At 47.2% G+C, this 12,849-nt stretch overlaps 1 protein-coding gene and 1 non-coding gene across 2 annotated transcripts in view; both read right to left on the reverse strand.

Moving 5' to 3' along the window:
• The window catches only part of Kif19a (Kinesin family member 19A), a 173,802-nt gene that overhangs the window by 125,653 nt on the left and 35,300 nt on the right, over positions 1-12,849 (reverse strand). The gene's annotated exons all lie outside the window — the stretch shown is intronic.
• On the reverse strand, positions 5,807-5,878 carry Trnag-ucc (transfer RNA glycine (anticodon UCC)). The gene has a single exon. It is a non-coding gene; the product is annotated as a tRNA-Gly (tRNA).

Below are 12,849 nucleotides of genomic sequence, written 5' to 3' on the forward strand. Positions count from 1 at the left end.
GGGGCACTTTCTTTCAATAACGCGTCTACTGACGCTTAAAAAATTACTTGACAAAGTGTAGAATATCTTCACTTCTCAAACCGCGCAATCGAAGAGGACTGCAGCAATAATTCCCGACAACAGATGCAGCAAGCGAGACAGAGGAAACGTCGCCTTTTGCCGTCTTCGCAACCACCGTCCCCACAAAACAAACAAAATCATGCCCGGCCATTACCGAGCCTCACTCGTTTAAGCACGCTGATATCCATGCTTCTTTGTCTTCTTCATTCTCCCTCTTCCCCCCCCCCCCCCCCCCCCCCTATCTCCCCCCCCCCGCTTTTTTCTAGTTTAAATGAATCACCAGCTTTTTTCGCTTTTGTCCTTGTTTTTCTTTTTGCTCGTCCTCACCTGCGGGCATTTGAACGAGAGCCTTCCCGAAACCACTACCACGCGGAATTCGCGTCACGCTTGAGCGAAAGGCGCTTCTGTTGGCACAAGCATCGCCCCGCATTCAAATTAGCGACCACCGAGTTCCCATTTTTTTACCCATCATCCCGCCGACCCTCCCTTCCTCTTCTTTGCCTCCCCTCGTCCTTCTCTTTTGTTTGCGTTGGGCGCCTGTCCAACGCAAGCTTATGGAGTACGGACGGACACCGTTCATTCAACCCGAACACAGCGACTGCTACCTTTTCTCAGATTTGGAGGGGGTGAGGGATCGGAGGGAAGTGGAAACACCCATGACTGAGGTGGCGTCATGGTAATTGCGCGAGTCTGGCACAAATCAACTGATTGAAGCGGGCGTTGGCTCATCAGTCATTTCGGCAACATCTTTCTTTTATCTTTTCCTTTCGGGTGTGTGTGTGTGTGTGTGTGTGTGCGCGCGTACGCTCTTGGTGTTTTTCTCTTGCATCTGAGGCCGAATATTTATATGCATGTCCTACTTTTCACCCGGGGTGAATATTGATGCTCGCATCAGTTTTTTATTGGTACTTTGTACGTCGTTAAGGTTCTCTCAGCTTTTGTTTTTTGCTGAAAATGTTCACCCGTGGTTTTCTGGAATAAGAAGAGGCTGCCCATTTTCATTTGCTTTGATTTGCATTATTTATCAGCTCCAATAAATGTTTCTAGAACAAAAAACCTGCGGCGAATTGGCTTTTTACACAATCCTTTCCATTGTCTTTGCGATGGAGTGTAGTTATGTACAGTGCACGCCCACAATAGTTTAATAAAAGCTTGCCTATATAGATGCATTTATGACAGTAGTGGTATACTGCGCTTAATAATCTGTTTTGTTTTCCCGTTTTTTGTTGCCTTAGATGTTAAAATGGACTTTTCTAGATATATGGTACAATCCGGAGCAATGAGAACACAATGAAAAAAAAAAAACCCTACATCCTCGTACAGTGGGCTTAATAATACGACAGGAGTAACCCCGTACTCTTTCAGCATTATTAAAAAAGCGTACCGGATTTGATAGTTTGACAAGCTGTCGAGCTTGTCGTACAGCTTGTCGCCGATCTAATGAAGCATGCACACCTCACAATCAGGCAGCGATTGATTGATTGATTGATTGATTGATTGATTGATTGATTGATTGATTGATTGATTGATTGATTGATTGATTGATTGATTGATTGATTGATTGTAAGGTTTAACGCGAGGACGCAGCGCAGGCGACGAGGCGCGCCGTAGTGGAGGGCTCCGGACTAATTTTGACTACCTGGGGATCTGTAACGTGCGCCGAAATCTCGAACACACGGGCGTTTTCGCTTTTCGCCTCCATCAGAAGAGGGGCCGCCGCGGCCGGGACTCGAACCCGCGTCCTAGTGCTCAGCAGCACAATAGCCACTGAGCCACCACGGCGGGGTAATCAGGCAGCGGCGATTCTTCACCAGTGATGCTGAACCGTTGCGCGCACGCTGTGGCCGGCGAAAAGAGTGCTGATGAAGCATTCACGCCTCACAATCAGGCAGTGACGCTTGTTCATAACTGCTACTGAACTGTTGTGCGCATGCGTCGGCCGGCGAAAAGAGTGCAGGTAAGTGCACTCCTGTCGAATGGGAGTGCTTTCGAGGGCAGGTAAGCTCTTATCTTGAGCGGAAACCCGTCTTTGAGAGAACATCGGCGCCAGGGTTTTTAAGTTATGTTAAAGATAAATCGACATCCCGCGACGATAGCACCGGAAAACAAATGGTGGTGATGTCATCAATATAGGCAGCCCAAAGGCTCCACCCAGTGATTATAAACCTGCACGATAGCTTGAATCTGGTTCTCAAGTTCATCAAGCGAGTAAGCCAACCACGGCGAGGAATAATCACGCTGATTTGGAATTTACATCTGTCGTCGGTAATCGCGAATGGATCGTTGCCTGATTTTTTTTAAGCGGAGTCCACTATCCACAAGTACCCGAAGCACAGTACAGGCGTCATTGTAGAGCTCAAGAGAGCCCATAAACCCCACGAAGATCCAAGAAGGCCCCCATGGCTTCAATCGGGAGTACACCGCCAGTTCTTGGGAGAATCAGGTAGAATGAGTTCGAGGCACTGCAACCAAATGCACTGGGAAAAACACATGAAGGCGACAAATCAAGGAAGTGGCCGCCATAGGCATGAGGGGGAACCCCTCGCTAGCTTTCCTTGGCGGGGCCGCCGTCACACCCCCACTGCGAACCAATAAACGAGTAAGGTTCTCTAGGACCATTTGAATGAAATAACAGTAACAGCCTGGCCCACGTGTCGTCAAACCAAGGAGCCTGTGGGTGTGGGCCACTTTTTGAAAGTGATTGTAGCCACGAGTGTCGAGACGCGCCTGACTTGGGTGAAAGACCCCTATGAGATTCTGGACACAATCCACCAAACACAGGGCTAATTTCTTCTCTTTTACATTGAAACTATGGAGGCCGTAGCAAAAATTGCTCTAAAAATACGTTTCCTACTACAGTCGACTGCTGTTAACAGGAAGTCCATGGGGAGCGCAAAAAACTCTGAATTAAACGAAAAGCACAGGAACAGCGTAGCCATTAATCCGCAACAGGTCTCCCTTCTCCATTTGGTTCAGGATCTCGACTTTCGTCGGCAGTTCTAGCGTACGACATGTGTTACCCTGATAGTTCAGACTTATCGCTAAAACCGGAGCCTGAAGCTTTCACGACACAAACTGCTCACACGGAGCTGTGCGCAACAAAGAAGGTTGAGTACCTGAAAAGACAGATAGAGGAGTGCGACGGCGCGAGTCTCAAATGACCTGCCGCTTTACGGCTCTGCGCTGCGTCAGTTGCGATAGCCCCCACATAGTGCGGAGCACGGCGGTGTATTGGCGCTTACAAATTTTGAATGTTATCAAGATATAACGGTCACTTTGATGCTTTTATTCAAAATAACTTCCAAGTAACCTATATATTAGGTTTTAGCTTCGAATTATAACCACAACATTACTTCCAATTCACCTAAAATCCAAATTAGGCGACTTGGAAGTATCGAGAGTCGACTGTACAAAAAGAACTTTGGAGGATTTCTGTCCAGGTTCAGGTGTCTCTGTCTGTCTGTCTGTCTGTCTGTCTGTCTGTCTGTCTGTCTGTCTGTCTGTCTGTCTGTCTGTCTGTCTGTCTGTCTGCTGCGTACGTACGTAGATACGTACGCGTTTGGCATGTTTACTTTGTCATTTATTTCATTTTTGTAGCTCATGAGTTCTGTACAAAACCTGAGAATCGATCCAGCCCCTTCGCTGCAGCACAGCAGTGCGTCTTGTGGAGCACCCTTTAAAGGGGCAGTCAGAGTTCACTGATGTGCAGTTCGGGACAATTGTTATAGCACTGTCCTGTAATAAAAAATACGTCTTCTGTTCAACATGGCCGGACCCATATTATCGTCATGAAGGATTTCCTTTAAGACATACTGCTCGACTACTAAACATAAAGGTAGGAAAAAAAAATGTGCTGGGAGTGGCAGGAAATTATGCTTATTCACCATAGTGGATATCATTGAACTCTCATGCTTAACAGAAATTATTACGACTTTTTGTTGCATAGAAAACGCTTTCAGAATAGCTTTCAAACATGCACTTCGGCGGTGCGGTACCCGGCCATTTTTTTTAAATGTTCATCTAGAATTAGGGAAAGAGGCGAAAACACCACTCAGGTCCTCATAAGCATTTCACTAGCCAAGAACAAGTTATTTGGAGGAGATTACAAATCGAAGCGAATACCCTTGTCTCATTGCTACACCCGATGTACCCGAGTACATACCCAAGAAACTGGAAGTGTTGATCAGACGTATCTAACACTGTGTGCCATATTGTATTAGAATGTAAAAAAGAACGAAAGGCTCTCCAAGACACGCCATCAGCAGGAGACCAATCGGAGGCTCTGCTGTCGAATTCCCGACCCCAGGCGACCAGTTTACACCGGTAACCCGGTCAAGGGTAGTAGCGGAAGACCGTAATTTACTACATTGAGGAAACCACCCACACGGCTAAGGCAATGACTGGCAATGAAATAACATTTCCTCTTTCTCCTCGCGGTTGGAATTCCAGCTAGCTCATTGGACTAATATTACCTTTGGCTATACAGAAGTTGTTCTCGAATGGACTTACGTGGACTCCAGGGGGTCCTCGAGGGCATTTTGGGCGTCCGCGAGGTCTTCCCTAAAACTAAATACAGCCGCACGAAGATAAAATTTCTCAAAGGCCACTCTATAATTATTACCATGAAATAAATCTCACCGAAAGAAAAAGCTAAGTTTATTTCATAGCACAAAGTTTCCTGACAACTGTAGAAGCAAAAAAACACGAATGTAAATTCAATAAGCTAAACACTAAGGTGAGTTACGTCACCGTGCGTAACAGTGTTGGGCACGATGGAGGCGGCGTCTGTACTATACGCCGCCATCTTGGGTGGTAACCCTTATTAGTATGGGGATACTACACTTGGTGAGCTGATTTCAACGCAGCATAGGCCCATAACTTCCATCTATACTGGCTGAGACTCTCTAGGGGGCCGCACCCCTTATTCTTACTGTCTGTTAACGCACAGGACTCTTTCTTATTCCATCCTTGCCTAAAACCGCAATCTAGGTCAATCATGCCTAACCCTAAGCTTCACTCAAGCTATGTTGGGGTTATTACGCCAGATAACTTAGAAACCCCTCCCTTTTTACTTACCAATAATTTATTATTCGCTAGTTCTTTGTCTGTCATCTTCTTATCAACCTCCAGTTCTGTTACTATGTGGGGTTACACCCTACGCTTGCCAGTCTAAGCACAATGAAACGAGCGGAGGTAGACAAAAAACCACAAATATGACAAGAGCATTCGTGTCACCTCGCTGCATATTAAATCGATGACGATAGCCGGTGGCGTTTCGTCATCGCTGGGTTTCTTCTCGCTACTCTAATAAAGGCTGATTGGGTTTGGGTGGGGTCGCCACTGTATTTTCTTTTTGTTCGAAATCCCCCGGCTTTTTTCTTTGAAACAGTCGCTTTTTTGTTCACCTAGTTTCTTCCTTATAATTTTGAACTCATGTGTGTTCCTTTTTATACTTGTTGTGTGGGCAGCGTAACGTGCGCGGTTGGAAGTTTCTGAAGTAGGCAGGGCTGCGAACTCAGGGGGAGTTTCGTCACCAATCCGTCCTAAACACGCACAGCAACAGGGACCGCCGGTTACCGGAACGTGACGATTCAATGGTTGTGCATATATATATATACAGAAAGAAATGCCGGCAGCCTACAACGCCAAAGAAGGCATAGGGGAATGGTTAGAATATTTTTTACCGTTAGTGACGTTTCATTATTTTTTTTATTAATTACGTGAGAAAGAAAGAAAGAAAAACACGCGCCCAGAGTGGGGACCGAACCCACGCCTTTCGATTGGATCTCGAATGCCTTACGAATTCGGCTATCTGGGCGACTGTGTTCTCCTTCACTTTCTGGGGTATTCATATTTACTACAACTGTATCTGACGCCTGAGGGTGGTAGCCAGCGCCACTCAGACTACACGGGGAGAAGGGGACTTTCTTTTCAACCCCCGGGGCGTGACGTGAACGTCTACAGCCTGTCATAAGCGGGAAACTGGCGGGAAACCCTCTTATGCTACCTTGGCATCAAGGCTGCCAGAACCGAGGCCCTCGCTAAGCTTTCGCACGATTATAGGGTTTGGAAATTAGGGGCTCGTTAGGAAATTTCAAGAAATGCCGGCAGTCTACAACGCCAAAGAAGGCACAGTGCTGCCAGTACAACCATTCCCCTATGCCTTCTTTGGCGTTGTAGACTGCCGGCATTTCTTTCTGTATTTCCTAACGAGCCCCTCATTTCCAAACCCTATAATCGTGCGAAAGCTTAGCGAGGGCCTCGGTTCTGGCAGCCTTGATGCCAAGGTAGCATAAGAGGGTTTCCCGCCAGTTTCCCGCTTATGACAGGCTGTAGACGTTCACGTCACGCCCCGGGGGTTGAAAAGAAGGTCCCCTTCTCCCCGTGTAGTCTGAGTGGCGCTGGCTACCACCCTCAAGCGTCAGATACAGTTGTTGTAAATATAAATACCCCAGAAAGTCAAGGGGAACACGGTCGCCCAGATAGCCGAATTGGTAAGGCATTCGAGATCTAATCGAAAGGCGTGGGTTCGGTCCCCACTCTGGGCGCGTGTTTTTCTTTCTTTCTCATGTAATTAATAAAAAAATGTAACGTAACTAACAGTAAAAAATAGTACAACCATTCCCCTATGCCTTCTTTGGCGTTGTAGACTGCCGGCATTTCTTTCTGTATATATATATATATATATATATATATATATATATATATATATATATATATATACTTGAATCTTTTGTAAGGCTGACTCCACGTTTCCTTTAAATCCTTTGTCTAGGAAGGTTTAAGGTTTGCAAGGTGGAGCCTGTCTCACCGGAAGCGAAAGTTTCATAAAGCTCTTTTCGAGAGAGATAGAATAAACTTCTTTACTAGCAAAAAAAAAATTGTGCGGAGTGGTTTCGTCATTTCAGGACCCCATTCGTGCTGCCAGCTGCGACGGTCCTTTCCAGGAACTGAAGCTGGTCGTCCGGATGGGAACTAGATGTACGCTCTCGCATTGCTCATGAGACGGACGAAGAATTCTGTCTAACTTGGGGCTTCTTTTATTGGACTCCCCCCACCACCCCCATTCGGTAGATAGAGCGTGCCAGGTTCTCTACAAAACTGACACAGAGTGGAGTACTAGGGAGGATACATGATGTGCAGTTTTGTCCGGGGAGGGCGGAAACGTATTTGTTCTAAGCAGCCTAAGTGACCTCTCCTGGGCTTTCGTTAATCATTTTTGTGGGCCGGGGGGGGGGGGGGGGGGGGAGGGAAGCTGTTAAACTCTGCAATCAAGCCTGTAATGCTGAGTTATCTCGTGGCAGGTGTACAATGTACACTATGCAAAGAACCACAAACCACAGGCGCTTAAACCACAAACCACAGGTGCAGTTGTTTGTGGTTTGTGGTTTAAGCGCCTGTGGTTTGTGGTTTTTTACTTAGTCCCGTCTTTTTAGCTTGTTTTTTTTGTAGTACAATGTACCAACTCACCCTTCAGCAAACCCTTCTGCACTATGTGCTTCAAGAAGTGGCGAGTTGCTTCATCTCGATATTTCTTGGGAGTGGAAAGGGAGGGATTGAAATCGTATCTTATGAGGCACAGACGTTTTCCAACAACACCATTAAGTGCCGGCTACGATCGGTCTGCTCCTACAACGTTTACGAACAAACAGTAGAACGCACTGGCTAGCTGGTATATTTGCGGCCCGAGTATAACTGAACGAACCTCTGAGCATCAACTTCATTAACATAATTACTAGTTTATCCCACCATCGCAACCCCAGTTCTGATGCCGCCACCAACCACCACGGAATATCATCAGCCGGAATATCATCACCTTTCGACACAGCGAGAGCTGCTAGAGAGAGCTATGCTGGGAGCCTTTGCTACTGGAGTCCTGGACATAGCACTTCACCCATAACTATTTCCACCTTCCCTTCTCCCTATCTCAAATTAAAGTTTACTCTCGCTCTCTCTGTCCTAGTCCTGTCAACTTTCAACTGTTTTTTTTTTGCGCGCCCGTTCGTCAGGAAATCACGGTAATCTCCAAGTTCTTAATCATCCTGAAACTCTCGCCAAGCAGAGTTTGTTGAGCGTTTAGTTCAGACTTAAGTTATGCTTTCTTGAGCCTAGGCAGCGATGTATACAATATTGCTTTGAATAGTTGTTTGCGTAAAGAAAATTTCTCAAAATTAATAACAGGACCCACTGTCGAGAGAGAAGGCGTTTAATTGAAAAAGGGAGGTTTACCGGCGTTTACAGTCGCCTACATGCTTCTCTGCTGAGGGTTGAAGATGGAGGAAGAAAAGAATAAAGAAAGAGCCGGACAGGAAAGAAGAAGAAAAAAAATGTCGTGGACTTGGTGCGATAACGGACTCACATGCATTTGATTTTTGTTCTGAGCTTGGGCCACATAATTTACAATTTTGAAATTAGCCCAATGTCATCTAAATAAGCGAGCAAACTCCCGTAGAGCTTGGTGCTGCTTCGAAGGACAAATCCATGGTCTTAAAATAATACTGAGAGTTGTTGGTCCCTAATCTAGACGTTCAATGTTTTCAAGGAAGTGTGGTCGCGGTTCCATGTCGGCCGCACATTCTAATAAATTGTGTTCAAGTGTTCCGACACAAGAACAATTATAGCAATGCGGATTTGGTGTCGCTCCCAGGCGAAATAGGTCAATGTTTGTGTATGCACAGTTCAGCGTAGTTAGCTACTACACGGGTCACCAGGAAACAAGATATATGCAGTAAGCTTGCTTAAGAACGATGGGAGCCGAATTCTTCATGTACACGTGGCTTTTTTTCTTTTGTTCATTGCGGACTTTCCATTAAATCCAGCTGCATTTCCCGTAATTTACACGGCAAATCAAGGCAGCCGACCTGGTATCCTACGGTCTCTTACAAACCTGTCTTACTCTACACGGCAAGTGTTTTGTTTTGCGCAAATAACCGACTGCCGGGGGCTCGTAACATCTAGATCGGTGACTCTAACGGAGGCTGTCGAGGTCGGGACGACCATTAGCGCCTAAACGATGCGGAATGTATACACGTGACGGCGTCACTCACACGCCAAAGCTGTACGGTAACGAAAGGCAGCAATGAGGGGAAGCAGTCGTGGCGGGAACTTCCGCTGCCGCAAATTGGCCTCGGCATCAATGCCTGCGATGAAACGGGCTTCCTATTTATTGGCACGAACGTCGCCTCGTAAGCTTCGCTGGCCGTGCGACAACCCTAACATGAAGGGTGGTGAACTTGAACGGTGTAACCACAACAAACGGCTGAGTTTGTCGTTTCTTCGCTGCTATAGAAGCCGAAAGGTGATAGCATCTTTACCGCTGCCAGGACCTTGCGATTTATTTTGGCTGCCGACTACAAAGAGAGTGAGACAGAGATATTTATTTATTGGAGAAGTTATCTCCAAACAACACGTACAGAAGCTGACTATTCTGAGGTTTGGAATGGGAGAAAGGAACAGTGGGGTTCTCAAGGATAAACGAGGTATTAAAAATTGCCATAGAGAGGATCACTACTGGAACACACATGCCTGTGCTCTGTAAGCTATGTGCTATGCTCAGGATCCCCTTTGACATAACGTAACAGTGTGTCATTAGAACGTATGTACAGCCTTTGTCAAAATTTTCTAGGCCAACCCGGAAGCACGCACGTAGCAAAAAATTCAATGTTCAAGCTGACGTCTCGAGCAAGGCTGAAACGTTTTATGCCGGAAAGCTAGAGAAAATACCTTTCTTTCTTATTGTCATAAAATACTTGAGTCACAAGTAAAGGTAGAGCTTATTATTTGAATTCTTTGCGGTGGGATAGGCTTAGGATTGGCCCAGAAAATTTTGACAGAGGGTGTACGAATATGCAGTAGCTATACGCACGCCTTCCTACAAGATCGGAATGTAATTGATTGATTGTAGGGTTTAACGCGCCGACGCAACGCAGGCGGTGAGGCGCGCCGTAGTGGAGGGCTCCGGGTTAATTTTGACCACCTGGGGATCTTTATCGTGCGCCGAAATTTCGTACACACGGGCGTTTTTGCTTTTCGCCTCCATCAGAAAAGCGGCCGCCGCGGCAGGGAATCGAACCCGCGTCCTGGGGCTCAGAAGATCGGAATGTAATTTAATAACCCTATATGCACCCCTGTACAAACAATGCAGAGTGGCCATAATTCAGTGCACATGCGTACGTTGAGCTATATGCAGTGCAACCCATAATCCCAATGTGTGTTGCCACACGAGTGCAGGGCAACTTCCATACTTTTTGCACCACCGACATATCTTTGTCGCTATAAAAACTGCCTGAGGGCAAGGAAGTTTTTGCTCTGGCTTCCCAGATCGACTCACGGTCGCAATAGTTTCTGCAAAGATATGGGTGTCTCAGATAACGGCTTAGCTATTCGTTGCCAACTACATGATTTGCAGACCACATAAAAATGCGGAATATGTTCGAAGTTATTCCCATTAGGGAACCTCTAGTGCGAGATCTCCGCAACACCAATCTCGCTGAGTGGCTTGAATAGTATGACAAAATGTTCAAACAATAGAAATTGTGTAGGACGTATACCTTTTTACTGCGAGACTGGGTAACCGCTGCATGCGCGCGCCTGACGGTGCGCTGTACTAAATTCATCGCTGTCTTTGTTAACCTTGGGCACAATATCGTTAAAGGCGATCACCTGTCATTCCTCAGAATGCTTCAAGGCCACCTGCAGTGCATTGCTCAGGGTGGTCATTGTGTAATAAATCGGTCACGTCCTGATTTAGCCATGTTCTTGTTCACAATGAATAAAACGTGGATTCGGTTCCCACAACTAGATCGGCTGAAATTTCATTTTTTCTAATTTTAGTCGGGCAGCCAGAGCGCAAAATACCAGGGTTCACCTAGCCCAAGGAAGGCGGCCTTCTTCAATAACTCGTAGTAGGTGCGCATTGATTCGTTCAAGGATATGCCATCTTAGCGTCCGCGTGCAAAGTTACGGCTCAGGATTCACACGAAGTAAAAGAAGGACAGTATCTCAGCAAATCACAAAAACGATCCTGGTGAAGCGTAAACTGCCCAAATGCATGAATGCGCCACGACCTCAGACGTTCTGGAGTTCGGAGTTCACCAAAGCTAGTTTTCGTGTCCGAGAAAGCCTTTCGCCTATAGGCTTTTCGAATTCGCAGCTTTTTAGGCGAACGCCTTAAGTGACCCAGTCTTCGAAAAGCCACCGTTGTTATCGTTGTGCGCTACAACCGCGCATGCGCATGTTGTCAGTGGTAGAACAAAACTTGTTGTCGTTGATGTTCCTCCGTGGTGCGTACGCACTTGGAGGACTGGCCAGGAATCAATAACTTTGGAGTGCAATGAGCCCGCATTACAATGTTCACAAAACTGTAGATTTGCCTTAAATTACAATTTTAGCAAAACTTACACGCTATATAAAGGCCGAACCGCATGGAGCGTTTTTTCACGCGATTCGCGCGCGTCGGCGTTGCGCGTGAGTTTTTTCGACGCCCGTGTCGACGATTCCGCGCCTTGGCTAGATTTTGACGCGCGTCGCGCGCGGCAGTGGGAGGAGCCTGGCGACTTGCGCCAATGGGGAGGCGCGCGCCTCATGGCGGCGGTTTCGAAGCGTTCTGCCGGGGATGTTTAGGCTTACCACCCCAGCAGATATTGAATGAGCGCTTTCACTAGCGGCACGGATGGTGTTTTATAGTACCGTTGCCACCCACATTATAAGCTCCTTTACCACACAAGCAACTTCGTTCGTGCCTTGAGCGGCATTTTAGAGAGCGCTTAGAAGCGGTCGCTCGAGCTCCTGACACCACTTCGGTGCCGAAGCCGCCGCCGGCCGCGGCGCGCGCAGGGTGCGGGCGGTTACGCGGCAGCGTCAGCGCGCCTGTGGCGAGCGCGGCGCGTTTTCGCGAGCAGAAAACGCTCCATGCGGTTCACGCTTAACACAAAGAAACGAAGCGATGAAAGAGGCGCAAACATGGTGTAGCAGGAAACAGAGCCGGTTGAGGTATTTCGCGTCAAAAGACTAAGAAAGAGTAGCGGTGAGGAAGTCGTTGATAAGTATCGCCAAACTTTCGCCTTCAAAGCAGACCAAATGGCCTCCGAGGATTTTAGCAGCGGAGCTGTTGTTACTGGCCGTAGCTTCGGGGTTCGTGCGCGCAGAAAACTCCCGGTAAGGAACGGTATCGTGCAGGCGTCATGCAGATGTCGCAATACCCACTCGACAACGGAAAGACACGTGATAGCGGCCGCCGCAACACTCGCGAGGAGCGTGCGCATGTGCTCACTATCGTAGGAGAGCCCTTCGCGCGGGAGCTCGCGTCGTCGTGAGCATGCGCTCAGTATCATACAAGAGACCTCGCGCGCAGCGTCTTCGTAGTTCTCGGCATGGCTCGGCCGCGGATAGTTGGCATCATAGGCTGCGTTCAAATTCGTGGACAGCTTAGTAGACAGGCTACAAAGCAGTCAAATTAGACGTCTAAAGGAAGCAGAATTGGAACGGCGTAGCGGTCACCAACGCAGACAACTTTGTAGCCGACATGTTGAGCAACGTTTTTATTACCAACATTATGTAATTTAAAAACTAAACAAAAGCATCTTCACCACTACTAAACTATACTAAATATTTCAGTAAAATAAGAAGTTTATTTGTCGGAACATTAGTGCGCAAAAAGGTGGCGCTGGCGTCGCTTAGTAGTTTAGACAGGAAGGTAGCCTGCATCGTTGCTGACTTCGATGCTGTCTCTTCGAAGCAGTCTTCGGTGACTGCTTCAATCGAATTGGAACGGGGCTTAACATGGCGTAC

The sequence above is a fragment of the Haemaphysalis longicornis genome, unplaced genomic scaffold (genome assembly GCF_048455015.1).
Source record: "Haemaphysalis longicornis isolate Haplotype H1 unplaced genomic scaffold, Haemaphysalis longicornis Haplotype H1 scaffold_5, whole genome shotgun sequence".
Lineage (NCBI taxonomy): Eukaryota > Metazoa > Arthropoda > Arachnida > Ixodida > Ixodidae > Haemaphysalis > Haemaphysalis longicornis.